This window comes from Somniosus microcephalus, chromosome 22 (assembly GCF_052327205.1).
Source record: "Somniosus microcephalus isolate GS21.2 chromosome 22, FLI_Smic_1.0, whole genome shotgun sequence".
Taxonomy (NCBI): Eukaryota; Metazoa; Chordata; class Chondrichthyes; order Squaliformes; family Somniosidae; genus Somniosus; species Somniosus microcephalus.
In genome coordinates, this window is record NC_141008.1 from 16637529 (window position 1) to 16657799 (window position 20271).

Sequence of the window (20271 nt, forward strand, 5' to 3'; positions counted from 1 at the left end):
AACAGGCATGCTGAAAATGCGCTTCAGATACCTTGACAGATCTGAAGGAGCCCTTCAGTACGTACCAGCCAGGGTCTCCAGAATCGTCATGGTCTGCTGTGCCCTGCACAACATAACGCAGCAGCAAGGATTAGCACTGCATGAAGAGCAAGACTCTGAGTGCACAGCCTCTTCAGATGAGGAGGAGCAAGAGGAACCTGCAGTCCAGATTCCACCAGCCTGAGCACATTGCTGTCCAGGAGACCATTATGGCCAGATTTACTTAACTTCGTGCATTACACCCATATGGCTGCCACATGCTGCGCCAGGTTCGCACCACCCCAAAGCAACACCATAAAGCATTCCTACAATGACTAAGCCATTCCTTTCACACTGACCACCATTGCTGGAGGTAACGTTATGTCTGACCATTCACTCCAACTCACTGAGCAACTTCCAAAGGTGCACACAAATTTGTCCATGACCGGAAAGTGATGAAAATAAATAGTTTTATGTGTGACATCACAGTAACGGAAACTTTACAGAAACATTTATTGAAACACCCAAGTGGCTACCCTTGTGCATCTACTTATGTTTCATCTTTCTCTTACGCGTGCTTCTACGAGATGCTACACCTGTGGATTCAGAAGAGGTAGAGGCAGCCTGCTCACTTCCCTGCTGCGACTGCATAGACACTTTTAGCGGACGTCCTCTGGGTTTTGGAGCCTGTGATGGCCCCGCCAAAGTCTGCTCCTCCTGCGATTATGCAGGGGCAGACTTGGCCATCGCAATCCGAGGAGACATCTGGGGCTCTGACTGAGGGAACGGGGGAGAAGTGTGAGTGCATTGAGAGGAGCCCCCACTTCCATGCCTCCTCTCACCATCGTCCCTCTCATGGGCCACCCACACTTCCCTGCTAGCAAGCAGCTGGAGAGCACCTTGCTGCACATCAGTGTGGCCATGAGGACCCACATCTATGATGACATGCCTCCAAGAGAGGAGGTCTATGATCATCTGCCATCTATTCTCCATAGATAGCCATCGCTCCTGTGAGTGGCGCATTAGCTGCTCCATGCAGGTGGCCATCCTTTCCATGGAAGAGCCTACAGTCACTATTGCCTGCAACACGGTGGTGTTCCTGTTGGAGATGGACTCCTCCATTCGCTGCACATTTGCAGACATTGCGGTCGCAAAACCTGTCAGAGCCTCCTGCACTTCTTGCTGCACCTCCAGAATCGCCCTCTTTCTGGATGGCCCCCGAGGCTCAGCATCTGCATGCAGCTGAGCAGAGCTGGGAGCGTCCTGCACCCTCCGGCGAAGAGTCTCCACTGCTGTCTCTGTCTCCACCATCTGCTCTTGCTCACTTGTGACTTGTGAGACACCAGGTGATAACATTACTCTATCTCGCGTGGGATCCACCGAGGTGTGCATATCTGCGCTGGTGCTGGATGTGCTTATGTCTGGTGACGGTGCGCCCTCACTGAAGCTGGAGGCTCCTCTGAGGAATCATCTTGCTCTTCCTCCTGGACAGTGGTGGGGGTGGGTGGGTGGGTGGGTACTCAATGGCCTTGTGGGAGAGTAAAGAGATGAGTTAGATATGTCATATCAAGAATGGGTATAAATACCATTATGCACATGATGGACATTCACTGGCTGCTGATGTCAGTCCCCATATTAGTGACTGCTGTATGTCATGTGGCTTTATAAGATGTAATTCTGTCACCAGGTTGCCGAGATGTCCCCCCCCTCTCCATCTCCCACCGCCAGCTGCTCTGCGACTCCAGACATTTCCAAGGCAACCTCTTCTGCTGCTGTTAAGGTGGCCAATGATGGCGTTCCACCTCCAGTTCTCTCCTTCTCCCTCCCATTGTGGGCTCTCTTGTCCTTCAAGGAGGGAAAGAAGAGAAGGCTGACTGAGAGTGATGGAATGAGTGTAAGGAATGGATGGGTTAGCTCTTTAGAGGGTCACTATAAAGGAGTGGGGTGGCAATGCCAAGTGGCCTCCTTGTGTGTTGTTAGTTGGTATGATTGCATTAGGATGAGTGTGAGTTGTGGTTAATCAGATGAGGATGTGATAATGTAGATAGAGAGAGAGAGACGGGTGGACGTGCAAGGTTGGTGTGAGTAAGGCTGTGCAGGAGTAGGCTTGGAAAGGCACAGCAGGATGAAGTTGAGTGTGACTTTGCACACACCTTTCCTGATCTAATGAGATCATTGAAACATTTACAGCACTGCATCCAGGTCCTCCTCACAACATCCCTGCTGTTGACCTCCTCTGCTATTTGGAGCCAGGCTCCTTTGGTCTGTTGGGGAGGTCTCTTCTACCCATCGGAAGGAAAAAGGGCCTCCCACAGGCATATGGAGGAATTCCTCTGAGAACCTGGGTGCAGCCCTCTGTCTCTGTGCAATCATGTTCAAAAATCTTTGTAACACTCCAATGGTCCAGTGCAGTGCCTGCACTATCCTAGATGAACCTTCAAATGCAATGTGGCCATGGCTCCTTTAAATATCCCAGCTGAAGACGCGTCACATAGGGCCGGGTAATGCGCAGGGCTGCCTGAATAGGCACCATTAACGGAAAGTCGATTTCAGGAACGGGATGGACTCCGGAATGGGGTCACGACCCGCCACGGCGACTGCCCGCACTCGACCCACCCAGGTACAGAAAATTCCGCCCTTCATTTGTAAAGTGATTGGGGTCTCTTGGACCCCATGGATGCTTTAAAAACCTACCTGATCTTAATTTACGTCTTTAGAAAGTTGGGATTCTCTCCTCTCTCCTCTTTAAACCATTTAAATTTCTACCCTTTGAGACTGTTCTGAAAATGCTAGGAATGCTGCAGAGCTCTCTTCCAAACACAACAGTTAAAGTTCCAGCCAGGCAGGAGCCAAGCAGTATAAATAGGGTTCTTATGCCGGAACCCAAACGACTATTGTCAGAGCAGTCTGCAGGTTAAATGCAACTGGAGACGAGATTTCATATAGTGAGCACGGTTTATAGATAGAACCACTGAAGTTAAAGGGGAACCGGAGGGGATATAAGCAGATCAAAAAATCTCAGACAGATCCAAACACGCTGAGAATGAATAGATCTGTAACTATCAAGAATTGTTCGACCTGGGAAGGTAGCATGCGCCCTGAGATTGCATAAAACTCAAAGGGGGAAAAATTTGGTTGATTAGCGCCTCCCGTTAGCGCCCTAAGAGGGTGCTAACGGGGCGCAAAGCAACTAGCGCCCTAGCGTGGCGATGTTTGTGCCGCTCGCGAAATTGACCAGACATTTTGCGGCGGCGTTAAACACTACCGCCACGATCTCCTGCGCCCGCAGATCGTGACGTCAGTCGAGCATGGAGCGCCCCGGACCAGATATTGAGTTGCGCCCCCTGCCTTAGCGCCTGCTGCTAGGAACGACAGGTAAGAGGGGAACGTTTTCAAGTTGGGAAGGGGCTGGAGGAGCGCTATTTCAAGGCGTGTGCTTCCTGCCTTGTCAGGCAAAATTTTGGGTATTACCGCTGTCCTAAGGAGTTTTGGCCCTCCGCACCACTTTTGAGGTTCCTAAGTGCTGAGCTCTTTCCCTGGGCCTATCCATTAGTGCTTCCACACAATTGCTTTTGAGGTCACTCCAGGCCGAGATTCAAGGCTGCAATGAGCAGGGTGTGGCTGGCCAGCAAGATGGCCTCTCCCCTTTAAGAACTGGATGGCGCCAATGTGTCTGGCTTCCATGGTAATTGGCCTTGCCTGAGCTTCGGTAGGGCTCTGAGGTAGCGCCTCGCTCCCTGACGTTAGCGCATTAAGAGAGGTGTGTAGTGCCTGATTTAGCGCTCAAATCACCTCCAAGGGTGATAGAGGCGAATTTTGCAGCCGGAGGCGATAATTAGTGCCAGGCACTAAACTTTGCGCCCGGCTAATATTAGCGCCCCGAAATGGGCGATACTGAATTTCTCCCCCAAAGGCTTTGCATGTACACAGTGGGATCCCAAAAACTACAAAAAGGGGGGAGGTACGATTGTTTTGTCTGCATTACTCTCTGTGCTACGAATTTGGGTCTGCTGCAGATACCTACTTGGGTTCAGTGGTGTGTGTCGCTCCCTTAAGTTCTTGGGGAATTTGACTCCCTATCACTGCCCTATTTCTACTAGTGGAATAGTGGGATCCAGGCTCGAGCAATGAAACACCCTTGTGTTCTGGCCTGGATCTCCGTGTCTTACGCATGTGTTTTCAAAGGTGGATCGAGTTGACAGTAGACGAGATGGCATTCAGTTTGATTCATTCCACATTGATTTATTCCACAGTGGGCGAAACATACAGGATGTGAGTATGCTGAGACGTTTGGTGTAATCAGTATAACAGCAACAACAACAACTTGCATTTATGTAGCGCTTTTTACATAGTAAAATATCCCAAGGCACTATACAGGAGCTTAATCATACAATACTTGATGCCGGGCCACATAAGCAGATATTAAGACTGGTGACTAAAAGTTTGGTCAAAATAACTTCTGTTCATGTACGATTACAGAAATAAAGAACACACGCTAGCCTGCTCCTGTGAGTCTAACTCTACCCTGTTTTACCACCCAGAACAGCGGTTCACTTCTTTCACAACCTTTAGCTGTTCCCCTCACTCTTAGGGGTTAATTCTAAACTAGCCCGTCTGTCGGGAAACTGACGAGGTTGGGAACAACGCTCATTTTATACCGCATCCAATTTTACTCTCCACTGAAGTCAATTGAGAGTAACATTGGGAAGGGTGTAAAAGTGACGTTTCACCCGATGCCGTGGGTTTTCCAGCCAGCGAGTTAGGTTAAAATGACAACCTTGGTGTCTGTTCTTGTTTTTAAACACCAATCTCAACAGCCTCTCCGGAGATCAAAAAAAATGTCCAACACCAGGGTGTGGAATGTCTCTGAATAGCCAGACGTGGCTAATGAATTGGTGACTGTTTGGGTCTCTCTCAGAGCGTCCATTCCTGTAGTGTAATTACCATTTGTCTGCTGACTGCTCCACAACTCAGCAAGGGGCTGTCTTCAGAACCTAATCCCTGCTTCTCCCATCTTAGTGTCAGCTGTGGCTCAGTGGTAGCACTCTCACCTCTGAGGCAGAAGGTTGTGGGTTCAAGCCCCACTCCAGAGACTTGAGCACAAAATCTAGGCTGACACTTCAGTGCAGTACCGAGGGAATGCTGCACTGTGGGAGATGCCGGGCTAGATTTTATGAATGGAGGCGGGACTGCTGCTTGCCCAGTTTCAGACCCGCCTCCATCAGCTTCTGGCCAACCAGCAGGATTTTTCCCTAATTGACCTTGTTAAGCCCGCCCAGTGGGCTCAGCAGGCCAATTTAGGGAGAAGTCAGTGACAGAGCACGTCAACGTTTGACGTGTCATCTGTCAAGAATTTTTGAAAGAAGAAATGTCATCGTTTGACAGCTCTGTGAAATGCTGGCATTCTGTGTAGTTTGATGTGTCCTTGTGTTCAGGACTCATCAATCCTTTCTACTTTGCAGAAATCAGCTGGCTGTTGGATCGGAGGATCTAACAGCCGGTCTGTGATCTCTACAATGGAGATGTCAGGAACTGTGGCTCCACAGCGGCTGAAGGCTGTAGGTAGAAACAAAGGTAAGTTAACATTTTCTAACACTTTACACTTACCTCACATACTTACCACTCCATACTTGCACCCATCACTCACCTCTACATCGCACTTTCAGACCCCTCTGACCCCTGCAGACCTCCTGATCACCTCCTACACTCCGGCGGGGTTCCCCCAGGTCGGGAAGCCCGCACTTCAGGAGGAAAAATGGGGATAATCCTATTTTCTGCCTGTTAACTACCTGTTAACAGGCAGTTAATAGGCTTTAATCTCTTCCTGCCTCCAAGGAGATGGGACCCTGGGCAGGATGGCTTCCCACCTCCTGGCAAGAGGGCATGTATGTGGGTTGGGGGCGGGTTTGCCACCTGCCCCCAAATTCTGCAACTTTCCCGGCAGTCCCGCCTCCTCAGGGCTGAGAAAATCCAGCCCGCCGTCTTTTTGATAAGACATTAAGGGGGAAAAATTGGGTTGCGCCCCCTTTGGCGCGCTAACTTTGCCGGGGTGTTACTTTTAGCGCCCCGAAAAAATTAGCATCTTCGCAGCTGAAATTCACCGGTAGCATCCCAAGAGGGAGGCGGGGTGCTACTAGAAGCGCCCCGCCTCCCTCTTGGGGTGCTGTGAGTGATTATCACGGCGCTACGCTGCGGCACGTCGTGCCGTGGTACTGCAGGCCTTCCTCCCCTTATTAAAGGAGAGGGGCACAACCTGGGGCCCAGCTGGACCACCAGGGATCGGAGTGCCAGCAAAAGAGCCTGGCACTCAAGAGAAGTGCCGGGCTCACGGAGCGCACCCGGCACCCCGCGGGGGCCTGCAGAGGAGGCCGGGGACAGCAATGGGGGCAGGTGCTGGCTGGCAGCCAGCAACAAAAGTGGCCGCCCGGCATCTCGCCTTTAATTTGCGCCGCCCCGGCCGCAGGTAGGTCCTCCTGACCCTGTCGTACAGTAAGTCAGGGGGTGCTGCACACGGCGATGACGTTATCACCAGCAGCGCAGCGTTGCGGGGTGCTAACGGTTACCGCCATCACTAATCTCCCGCTGAATTTCGCGGGAGGCGTTGGCGGTGCCGCGCCCAGGCGCCAGTTGCTTTGCGCCCTCTTACGGCGCTAACGGGAGGCGCAAAGCAACCAAATTTTTAGGCTTAAACCTCTCGGGTGGACGTTAAAGATCCCATCACACTATTCGAAGAAGAGCAGTGGAGTTCTCCCCAGTGTCCAGGCCAATATTTATCACTCAATCAACAGAGTAGCTGGTCATTATCACATTGCTGTTTGTGGGACCTTGCTGTGTGCAAATTGGCTGCTGCGTTTCCTACATTACAACAGTGACTACACATCAAAAGTACTTCATTGGCTGTAAAGTGCTTTGGGACGCCCTGAGGTTGTGAAAGGCGCTGTATAAATGGAAGTCCTTTCTTTTCTAACATTGCTCATGTCCACGTCCAAGCCCTTTCTGTGGGGGAAAGAATAGACCAAAAAATTTTGAACCATGATAGTCTGTTTTGCTTTTCTGTGTCTTGCTGATTCTAAACTGGGGCACAGGAGGTGGTAATAACTAAAAGATTTTGAATATTGTCACAGACCAGTGAGTTAAAAGGACAACACGGAAAAAAATACTCGAGGAAGAGGGCTGGACGGGGTAGGGAGGGAATATAAACCAGCAGGACACACAAAAGGCCATAAGGCACAAAAATAAGACTAGCTTGATTGGTCAATATGCTTGAAAACAAATCCCTGCACCTCTACTGAAGTATACATAATTTAGAAGCTTCAATAAATTGGACACACCATCTGCTCCTCCCCCCACCTCACAAACAAAATCTCTAGGGCTGATCATTGCCATGTTTTATGTGGGTCCAGCAAGGACTGGTTTGTAGATTTGTTGATTCCGTATGGCAAGTTGATTAGATAATTGGGTTAAATTGCAGCTGCACAGATAAGTAGTACGAGCACTACAGGTGTATTCATTCATAAAGGTTTATTAAGTGATGTGTCATCAGCTTGTTTTCTCGTTGGCTAATCCTATTATCTACTGCAACGACAACATCTCCTAAAGAGCCCGGGACGCTGTGATAGCAAAGAACTGAAGAAAATACCGATTCTAGTCAAGTCAGACCATCTCCAGTCTGGTTGAATTCACTGGAAAATATGGGCCTATATCTTTTGTCTTTTTCATAGTTGTTCGTGCCCCAGCAGCCATTGCTACCAGCGGGTGCTTCCCTGAAAAAATTAGAACCTGAAATCTCAAATCAGCAGCAACTTCTTAGATGATCCCAGTGATTTTTGAGAGGACTCAACAGTTTGGATGTGGGCATGACAGTTAATTTTAGCATTGCACTAACAACAGGCTAAACCTGCACCGATTCCACCGTATTTTAGCTGAGCCAGACCAAAGTGATATTGCAGCAGAGTGCAACTATAATGCTGCAAAACATTCACGTTAAATCTCCTTGGCTCTTTTCTAACTTAAAAAAAAATGCCACCACCAGTTGGAAGCTGCTGAGCAGAGCTGTATACGTAGGTTGAAGTATATGTACATGAAGATTTGATTTCTCTGATTTCAGAGCAGGGCAAACAGCCACACAGTCTGCTCGCAGTATTCCAAAAATGGTACCAATGTGACACTAATACCTGTATCAACACCTGTGCGTTATCTTCCATTTTGAGCGAGTTTTGCACTGATCAAGATTACCAATGTCCGTGCGACAGAGTGCAACACTTTTTGCACTAATGTCACCACCAAGCGTTCACTGATCATGTACAGCACAGTCAGTTGCAGGTGAAAGCTCCTAACATCCCACCCTAACTATTTGTCTTATTCCTAACCTCAGAAAAACAGCCCTGACTGCACCAATATAATTTTTTTTTTCCATTTTCCACACCTCATGGTCTGTCTGAATGAAGCCAACTTAATGCTAGACAAGGGCCAATTTTGTGCAGTGTCTCACACTCAGTAGAAACCAGGTTGATATTGCCGCAACTTATTTAATATAGACTTACAGCCAGCAGGAAGAGGATACTGTCATTCCACCAGTCTGGCTGTAGCAGTTAAAGAACAATCTCCGAACACCCTGCACCACTTAGTTCCCCCTTCCCCACCAGGTCTGCAACTGACATGTGACATCCTAAACAACAACTTGCATTTAAATAGCGCCTTTAATGTAGTAAAACATCCCAAGGCGATAACATTTTTTAAGTTGAGTATCTTACAGAAACAAATTGCTTCTATTTACACTAAGTTTTAATCTATGTTGCTTATGCATGCACCAGACTGTGCTGTGTGTCAAAAGACAGAAATTGGGAAGAATTAAAAAGTCCCCTTGGATATGTGTTGCTTAATTCATTAAAATTTGCTGTTTATTCAGAGATGGTGATTTATTTTGATATACAGGTACACCTGGCTCCAAAAATTTGACTCCTCTCCTATATCTCTTTTCCTCTAAGCAGCTGGATTAGATGGTTAACGTGATCATGTGACAGGCTACTTATCCCACTGTGCAGTTAATGCTTCTTGCCGAAATGTGCAGTGATCAAAGGATTATCATAGTTGATGCACGCCAAGACAGTGGTTTTGTTCTAAATAAACTTTATGGTAATATACAGGAAAAACAAAAGAGAGGAAAAAAGCGCTGGAGGCAAATGGTCAGGCCAGCACACACAATGCTGAAAAGCAATACCGGGCAGCTGGAGCACAGTAACTTCAGGATTACAGGTGTTCAGCTTTTAAGATCAGAATGACGAAGTTGGCAAGCCTCAGCATTTTCTTCCATGTCTAGGATCTGTAGATAGTGTAAGTTAAGTTCCTCCCTGCCACCACTGAAAACTCTTTTACACATACTGTGATCAGATTTTGTCTTGCGTCACTGCAGCCACAATGCATCGGTGGTGGAGTGGGGTGGGGGGCATATTGAGCCCAGTGGCATTTGACACTGATCAAGTGAACTCTGTCCTGGATGATATCTAGCTTCTTGAGTATTGCTGCAGTTGCACCCAAACAGGAGAATGGAAGATGGTGGCGAGGCTTTGAACGATGAGATTAGCCACTTATCGCAGAGTACTCTGTCTCTGACTTTCTCTTTCAAATGCTGACAGCATTTTCAGTTTTGATTTCAGAATTCCAGATTTTACTTTTTATCACGTTATCATTGTAATGTATTTTCACATGGTTTGTCACTAGGTTTAGTGTGAGCACGCCCAGTTCGCTCTGACCTAATAAAGCAAGCACATGGAATAGCAGCTCATCGTGTTTCTGTCCTTCATTTGTTCTACCCACATATATTATATTTTGGCCACGAGAATGGAATCCCAAAGCCATTTTTAGGGATCATGGAAGGACACAGTGTTCAACCTTCGAGTGGAAAAGTTTAAGGTGAATTTGTGACGCCTAAACTGAACTTTTGCAATGTTTTACTCTTAATGCTGATGCAGAATTGTCTGTGCTTTGCCTTCACGTGTATGTATACACAGCAGCAGCGGCGTTGATTCTCACAGGTACACAGGTAGAGTGCTGAGTCACTGTTCGACGGGATCAGGACAATCATGGCCATGCCTGTGGGATTCATTGGAAGCCTCGGCATGTATGACCAAGCTCGCGAATGATTCAGTTCTTACATTGAGCGGAGAGAGATATTTTTGGGGCCAATAAGATTATTAAGACCAAAGGTGCAATGTTCAAGCTCAAAAAAAAGTAATTCATGAACGAAAAAATAAATTTTTCTAACAGAGATCGGGCCAGATGTCTACAGAACGTTGACAAACCTACTCGTGTCAGGGAAAGCGAAGGATGCGTCGTCTGAAGACATTGTTGAGAAACTCGAGCACCATTTCGACCCAAAGCCATTAGAAATAGCAGAGAGCTATAAGTTTGCTACCAGAAACCAAAAACAAAGTGAAACTATCAGTGAGTACACTGTAGCTCTTAAGAACCTTTGCATTAACTTCAGCACATTTTTGGATCGTGCGTTGCGAGATAGGTTTGTGTGTGGACTGGTGGATGAGCGCACACAGCCCAAGTTACTGAACACTCCGAACTGAACGTTTGATATAGCATGCAAAATTGCCCTATCTATGGAGATGGAGTCTAAGAATGCTAGGGAGCTCCGTCCAACTCAAGTGACTAGTGCAGCTGAGGTCGACAGTCACAAAGCCACCGCTGAACCTAAAAATGTGAGACTGGGTCAAAAGCATGTCAGTGAGAGTGGTTCAGTGAATTGTTATCACTGCAATGGAAATCACTCACCACAGACTTGCCAATACAGGAATGCGAAGTATTTTCACTACCAGAAACAAAGCTGTATTTCAACAGCTTGCAGAGCTAGATCGAAAGCAGGAAGTAAGAACCATTCTAATGGCAATGCAAAACAGTGACAACAAAAGGGAAGAGTTGACAATATTGAAGTGAACACACCTGATGTTGTAGAACTAGGCACCTACAGTATCTATTCCACTAGCGACAACGCTAGCAGCTTGAGAAAGACTTCCGTAGAAAACTTTTGATCAACGAGCGATATATTGATATGTGTATCGACACGGCGACGGACTGCTCTATCATGAGTAAGGACACATATGAGAGTAAGTTTAATCAAATACCACTTACAAAGAGTACCATAGAGTTAAAAACCTACTCCGGAGAAATCTTAGAGACATGTGGACAAATGGAACGTACAGTTCAACACAATGGCCAGTCAGTAAAGCTACTGTCATAAATCGCAACTTCTACAAGAAGTAACTCGAAGTACTACTGAACGGCCAGCTGAGGGCGCCGTCCGAGGAGTATAAATACTCGGGCGTGGGCCCACCTTGACCAGAGACAATCTGGAAACAGGAAGCTAGTGACTACTAACTAGACCTCCATGTTTTGTTACAAGTCGATTAAAGCCTTGCTTTATGTACAACCAAGTGCGTAGTGAGTCTTTATTACGTCAGCTACCTATTACATAGAAACATAGAAGATAGGAGTAGGCCATTCGGCCCTTCGAGCCTGCTCCGCCATTCAATGAGATCATGGCTGATCATCCAAATTCAGTACCCTGTCCCTGCCTTCTCCCCATATCCTTTTAGCCTCAAGAAATATATCCAACTCTTTCTTGAATATATTTAATGAACTGGCCTCCACCGCCCTCTGTGGCAGAGAATTCCACAGGTTCACCACTCTCTGGGTGAAGAAGTTCCTCCTCATTTCAGTCCTAAATGGCTTACCCCTTATCCTTAGACTATGACCCCTGGTTCTGGACTCCCCGGCCATCATAAATATCCTTCCTGCATCTAGTCTGTCCAAACCGGACAGATTTTTATAGGTTTCGTTGAGATCCCCTCTCAATCTTCTAAACTCCAGTGAGTATAAGCCCAATCGACACAATCTCTCCTCATACGTCATTCCTGCCATCCCAGGTATCAGCCTGGTGAATCTTCGCTGCACTCCTTCCATGGCAAGAACGTCCTTCCTCAGGTAAGGTGACCAAAACTACACACAATACTCAAGGTGCGGTCTCACCAAGGCCCTGTACAACTGTAGCAAGACATCCTTGTTCCTGTACTCGAACCCTCTTGCTACGAAGGCCAACATACCATTTGCCTTCTTAACCGCCTGCTGCACCTGCATGCTTACCTTCAGCGACTGGTGCACAATAACACCCAGGTCTCTTTGCACTTCCCCTTCTCCCAATCTATTGCCATTCAAATAATAATCTGCCTTCCTGTTTTTGCCACCAAAGTGGATAACCTCACATTTATCCACATTATAGTGCATTTGCCATGTTTCTGCCCAATCACCCAACCTGTCCAAATCGTACTGGAGTTTCACGACATCCTCCTCACAGCATATCCTCCCCCCCAGCTTTGTGTCGTCTGCAAATTTGGAGATATTACATCCAATTCCCTCATCCAGATCATTAATATATATTGTGAACAGCTGGGGTCCTAGGACCAATCCTTGCGGTACCCCACTAGTCACTGCCTGCCACTCGGAAAACGACCCGTTTATTCCAACTCTTTGCTTTCTGTCCGCCAACCAGTTCTCTATCCAAGCCAATACCTTGCCCCCAATCCCATGTGCCTTAATTTTGCACGCTAATCTCTTATATGGGACCTTATCAAAAGCCTTCTGAAAGTCCAAATACACCACATCCACTGGTTCTCCCTTATCTATTTTACCAGTTACATCCTCAAAAAATTCCAGTAGATTAGTCAAGCATGATTTACCTTTTGTAAATCCATGTTGACTTTGTCCGATCCTGTCACTGCTTTCCAAGTACTCTGCTATTACATCTTTTATAATAGACTCCAGCATTTTCCCCACTACCGATGTCAGGCTTACCGGTCTATAATTCCCCGCTTTTTCTCTACCACCTTTTTTGAATAGTGGGGTAACATTAGCTACCCTCCAATCCATGGGTAATGTTCCAGAGTCTATCGAGTTCTGGAAGATGACCAGCAATGCATCTACTATCTCTAGGGCCACTTCCTTAAGTACCCTGGGATGTAGACCATCAGGCCCTGGGGATTTATCGGCCTTCAGTCCCATCAATTTTCCTAACACCATTTCCCTACAAATACCGATTTCTTTCAGTTCCTCCCTTTCATCGGACCCTATGTTCCCTGACATCTCTGGGAGGTTATTTGTGTCCTCCTTTGTGAAGACAGAACCAAAGTATGTATTTAATTGGCCTGCCATTTCCTTGTTTCCCATTATAATTTCCCCTGATTCTGACTGTAAGGGACCTACGCTTGACTTCACCAATCTTTTTCTCTTCACATATCTATAAAAGCTTTTACAGTCAGTTTTTATGTTCCTTGCTAGCTTACTCTCATATTCTATTTTCCCTTTCTTAATTAATCCCTTTGTCCTCCTTTGTTGACTCCTAAACTGCTCCCAATCCTCAGGATTATTGCTTTTTCTAGCCAATTTATATGTCCTCTCCTTGGATCTTATGCTATCCCTAATTTCCCTTGTTAGCCACGGTTGAGTCACCTTTTTTGTTTTATTTTTATGCCAAACTGGGATGAACAAATCATTGTAGCGAGCTACAACAACAGGCCAACCCTCATGGGCAAAGACTGGTTGAGAAAGTTAAAACTAGACTGGAAAAACATCTTCAGTGTAGGTGCTTCAAAGAAACCACTTGACAAAATGCTGAACAAGTATGAAAGCATGTTCATAGACAGTTATGAGGGCATCACTGGGTATGACGCGCTTATCTGCATCAAGTCCAACGCGAAGCCTGGCTATTGTAAGGCAAGGCCGGTCCCCTATGCGTTGAAAAGTCAGGTGGAGGAAGAGCTAGTGAAGCTGAGAGAGAACGGAGTGCTAGTAAAAATTGACAAAAGTGAATGGGTTACCCCGATTGTGGTAGTGCCCAAAGCAGACAAAACTGTACACTTGTGCGGTGACTACAAAGTTACTATCAACCAAGCAGTTGATGATGAGCAGTACCCGTTACCTACATCACAAGATTTGTATGCAGCACTCTCTGGGTCAAAGGTTTTCTCCAAGCTTGATCTGTTGCACACTTGCGCTCAGCTGAAAATTGACAAAGAAAGTTAACAGTATCTCGCCATCAACACACACAAGGAACTGTACTCATACACCAAGCTGCCCTATGGTGTAAAATCCTCCCCCAAAATCTTCCAGGCTACGATGGATAAGATTTTGCAAGGATTTCCAAATTGCTTGTGCAATCAAGACAATGTGCTGATTGCAACAAGCAGCGAGGAAGAAAATCTAGAAGTGTTAGATTTAGTGCTTCAAAGATTGAATTCCCATAATGTCAAATTGAAAAGGAGCAAATGTGCAACTTGAGGTTGTGTACCTTGGTCTGAAAGTTGATGCAAATGGCTTGCAACCTGTGAAGGAAAAGGTTGATGCTGTCATCAATGTTCCAAAGCCACAGAACGTGTCTGAGTTAAGATCTTTCATTGGAATGGTCCAGAACTACGCACATTTCTTACCTGAGTTAGTGACCATGTTAGCTCCATTGCACGAGCTCCTCAAGAAGGATGTCCAGTGGAAGTGGACAAAAGTGCAACAGGAAGCTTACAACGCTTGTAAGGGAAGTCTCTCTAGCGATACTCTACTTGTGCACTACGACACAGAGCGTGAGCTTAAGTTAGCGTGTGATGCTTCTAGTTACGGTGTGGGAGCTGTCATGAGCCACGTAATGGATGACGGCCAAGAGAAACCATTTGCGTTTGCATCACGAACCCCCACAAAGAGTGAAATAAACTAGCCGCAAGTTGAAAAGGAAGCACTCGCCATAGTGTTTGGAATCGAGAAATTCCAACAGTTCTTGATCGGCAGAAAGTTTACCCTGATAACCAATCACAAACTGCTCCTAGCAATATTGGGGCCCAAATCTGCCATCCCTGCAATGGCCACATCAAGAATGCAATGTTGGGCAGTGTTGTTGTCACAATATGACTACACGATTGAATATCGCACTTCAAAGCAAAACGCAATCGCAGATGCCTTGTCCAGGTTGCCACATGAGGACTCGTGTGTTAGGAGTGAAGGTGAAATTTTCATGCTAGGTGCAGTTGACAAAGATCATGAATGCATCTGAGATTACAAATGAGACTCAAATGGACTCAGTACTAAAAAGAGTATGGATGGACTGATCAGTGTCTGGACACGGATTTGAAACCATCCCATAACCGTCGTACTGAATTGTCTTGTGAGCAAGGTTGTATCAAGTGGGGAAACAGAGTGGTGGTACCTACTTCGTTGAGAGACAGAATTCTGGCTGAACTTCATACTGAACATCCATGGATCGTCAGTATGAAATCAGTTGCAAGAAGCTTTGTTTACTGGCCTGGATTGGACAGTGATCTTGAATCACTTCTCAGCAAATGCAGCATTTGCCAAAATTGCAGATACTAACCACCCAAAACTCCACTACAACCCTGGTCATGGCCAAGTAGACTTTTTCCACAGAGTACATGTAGACTTCTGTGAGAAAGCAAACGATTATTTCCTGGTACTTGTAGATAGTCACTCAAAGTGGATTGATGTGAAACACATGGGTTCAAATACTACAACTGAACGTACCATAGATGAGTTGAAGTCTATCTTTGCATGTCGTGGCTTACCTGAAGAGCTTGTTTCTGACAATGGCGCTCAGTTCCATTCTGTTCTATTCCAAGAATTCATGAAACGGAACGGTATCAAACACACTCTCGTTCCAGCTTCAAACGGAGCAGGTGAAAGGTCAGTCAGAATAGTAAAAGAAGCTCTCAAAAAGCAATTGTTGCAGGGTTGTTCGGGACTTAGCCTGAAGCAACTTTTGGCAAATTTCTTGCTGAAGTACAGAACTACTACGCCCACTACAACTGGATATACACCTCAGCAGAACTCTTGATGAAGAGGAGATTGAGAACACGATTGAGTCTCGTTCAACCAAATTTGGCCTCCAGAGTTGAACAGAAACAATTGAGTCAGGAACATTATGACAGCAATCAGAAAGAATGCAGTTTCAAACAAAAGTGTGTTTGTTCTCAGTCCCCTTGGAAAGTCGAGTTCACACAAGTGGGATGTAGGAACCATAGTAGAGGTTGGTGGAACCAAAAGATATTTGGTTAAAATTGGTGACTTCATCCAAAGTGTACATGTAGATCAAATTATCTCTGCTAGAGATGAACCAAGACATGATGTTGAACCACTTGATCATGAATAAATACATGAGTTTGACTCCGCTCAGACTTCAGAAACTGAAGTACCAGGTTCAAACAAGTCTGAGATAGAAACGGGATCATCTTTGAGTTTGGAACCAAAACAAAACAGCCCGAAAATTGGTTCAGCACCAAAACTTTCTGTAAGGAGATCAGGAAGGCTCCTGTTATTAAACTGAATTTGTATTTCATTAGCAGGATCTGTAGTTCATTTAAAAGAAAAAAGCCAGGAGTTTTTGTTATATGGTACCTGTAATGCTGGGAAAGGTGGGACCATAGTTTTGTTGTATTTGAGAGGGGAATACATGTACCTGTACATTTAAAAAAAAAGGAAAGCAGTGTAATGTATTAACACATGGTTTGTCACATGGCTTAGTATGAGCATGCTCAGTTTGCTCTGGCCTAATAAACAAGCACATGGACTAGCAACTCATCCTGTCTCCTCTTCATTTGTTCTACCCACATATATTACAATCATAGTCCCAGTTATAGCACTATCTTTGTTACAGAGATCTTCCATTTTATAATAATTGCTGGACTATGGTAGAGTTGTATTCCACTTCTCTGTCTTTGTCCTCATTGGTCTGTGATGTAATTAACATTGGATTGTGATACCTGAAATTTTGCTGATAGCTTTCATTATCCATTTCATTTGACATTGTGGACTATTCACTATAGGATACACCTTGTGATAATGTACAATATGCTTGTTTCCCCAAGGCCTGTTATAATTGAATTCTGTTGAAACAATTAGTAGCTAGTACCTCCATAAAAAGGACAAATGGGATTCTAAGTTTTATATATAGTGACATTGAATATAAAAAACAAGGGGGTGATGATAAAGCTATAGAGGACAGTGGTTAGAGCACAGTTGGAGTACTATGTGCAGCTTTGAGCACCTCAAGATGGAATGATATCAGAACCATATTTTCACTACAGTAGCAAGCATTAAGAAATGAATCTAATCCAAGTGTTCAAAGTATTACAACAATTTGAGATGATAAGTGAAAGATTATTTTCATAGTGGGTGAATTGGTGACAAAGTGGCATCATTTTAGGATTACTACTAGAACATAATTTGGAGAGTTATTAGAATAAGGAATATATTAACACATATGGTTGCTAATCATGATATAAGAGGAAATAGGATAAACAGTTGGATAAGAAAAATATTAGAACACCAGGTATTAGAGTACATCCATCTTTCAGATGAGATGTTAAAATAAAAGACTTGCATTTCTATAGCGCCTTTCACAACCACTGGACATCCCAAAGCGCTTTACAGCCAATGAAGTACTTTTGGAGTGGAGTCACTGTTGTAATGTGGGAAACACGGCAGCCAATTTGTGCACAGCAAGCTCCCACAAACAGCAATGTGATAATGACCAGATGATCTGTTTTTGTTATGTTGGTTGAGGGATAAATATTGGCCAGGACACCAGGGATAACTCCCCCTGCTCTTCTTCACAATAGTGCCATGGGATCTTTTACATCCACCTGAGAGCAGACGGGGCCTCGGTTTAACATCTCATCTGAAAGACAGCACCTCCGACAGTGCAGCACTCCCTCAGCACTGCATTGCAGTGTCAGCCTGGATTTATGTGCTCAAGTCTCTGGAGTGGGACTTGAACCCACAACCTTCTGACCCAGAGGCAAGTGTTCTACCCACTTTTTAAAAATATATATTTATTGAACATTAGGAACATTTACAACATCGTGATCATTTCACTATCATACAAATCAATTCCGCCACTCTGCACAGCCATTCCGCCACCACATTTTAACATCAAAACCTGAAGTTTAATTTGTCTCCTGTAACATATATTAATTGATTGTAAAATAATATCTTTAAATTCCTTTCTGAATAAAACATCCACAGAGCCTTACAATGATCTTTTAGCTTATATTTAAAATACTCTTAGATTGATTCTCCTCCCCTTAAAAAACAGAGCATTCCTTCTTTGCACAATCACAAATCTAGCCAAACTGAACATTAAATTAATTGCTGCTCCGCTAGACTCGGGCAGACTCTCCTGCAATCCCCATCTCAAAATTGAGTCCCACGGGATTCCCATTCTCGCTCTTCGGTCCCCACCCAGCAAAAAACCTCACACAACTGTTGAACATAGTACTTAAAATCATTTAACTGTGGACATAACACCAGTAAATGGGACAGAGTCTCATCCTGTGTCCCACACACTGGGCAAGTTGCCCCCTCCACTCGTCCAATCTTGCACAAGACCGTCATGGTAAAAATCTGGTTATGAGCCAATTTGAAATCCAGTTCAATCCACTCTGGACATTTAAAATTCAACCACACTCCCTTCCAAATCCTGTTGAAGTCCAGCTGTGGGTATATACACTGCCAAAACTCCTGACCAGCAGGTGTCTTGAATCTCCATTCTCTAAATACCTCATAGAAATCTCAAGTATTACAGTTGTCAAATTGGACCAACTTCTCCCCCTTTCTCCAGCAGGAAGCTTGGAAAAGCAGGTCACATTTTACTTCCTTTGGAGATTTCCACATTTATTTCTTCCACCCAATCCTGTGGCATTGCCCTCACAATCTTCTCATACATGATTCCTATTGCTTTTTCCTCTACCTCCTGATCCTCCTCCCACACCATGTCCCTCACTATCGCTTCCAGCAACCAACCTGGAATTACCTCTTATAATACATCTTTCACCTCTCCTTCGATGTTGACCCACCTGTTCAAAAATAAGGGCTGTTCTAAAAATTCCTCAGCCCCTTTGGGCATAAACTGCACACTTTTTAAAAATTGGGCCCAAGTCTCTACAACCCCCTTATAAAACCTAGAGAAGTTTAATCGATTTCAAAAACATATTACTGTATTCCATATACAATATCCCCTGCCCTCCTATCCTACTTTGTCAGGGTTGGGGAGCCACGGGGCCGTATAAATACAAGGCCGTGCTCTCCGGGCGAGGTAGGATCTGGACCCAAGTGCAGAAACCAGACAAGAGACAAATATACAGTACTTTGTTTGAACTTTACTAGATTCACACATAACTAGATTAACACAGCAATATACATAAGAACTAGAGACAAGAGAACTCGAGACAGAAACATACATAAGAACTAGAGAAAAGTTACAAGACAGCTAGTCAAGATAGGAACTCAGGACAGCTTCCATGAGGAAGCCCACTTGTCTATACTGAGCTTGCGACAAGCTACCACAAGGGGCAACCGGCTTGCCGAGGCTAAACTCCAGACAAGCTACCCCAAGGGTAATCGGCTTATCAATGCAAAGCTCAAGACAAGATCCCAACGGCTCCCACATAGCAACACGCTAGTCCAAACAGCACCTTACCAAGACAAGCAACTTAACAGAACAACAGACTTAAATACATCTTATATCCAAAGACAAGAACACAGACTTAGATACATAGCTCGAGAGAACTAGAACACAGACTTAGATACATAGCTCGAGAGAACTATGGCAGCCAGCTTGTGAAGGCAAGCTGCCATAGAGCAAAGGCTAGTCACAACTAACTCCCTGGTCCACCCTAGTGAGGACTGAGCAAAGAATGAAACAACCAGAAAACTTATATACCAAGAAAACCAGGTGCCACCCATAAACAGCTAACAGGCTGTTTAAAAACTAACACAGGGTTAGGAACAATTAACACCAGAGAACGAGGAACAATTAACAAAGGAACACACAGTGAAGGTGCCATCTAGAGGTTACAAAAAGGAACTGACTGGCACCCTCACATACTTCATTTAAAAAAATGCTCAAAACAACTTTTTCAAAAACTTGTATTTGACTTCTGAAGAAATCTCTTCACCCATTTGATTCTAAAGGATTTTTTCTTCAAATCAATATCTGGGAAATTGAGTCCTCCCTGGTTTCTCCGTCCAATGATGGTATTGTAAGCCACCAAGGCTGGTTTCCCTCTCCATAAAAATCTCACACAAGCCTCTCGGATGGACTTTTCCGCCCACTCAGGAATATCCTCCACTGTCAATAAGTACCATAGCTTAGATAGCAGGAGAGTGGACACCACTGTCGCTCTTCCTTGCACT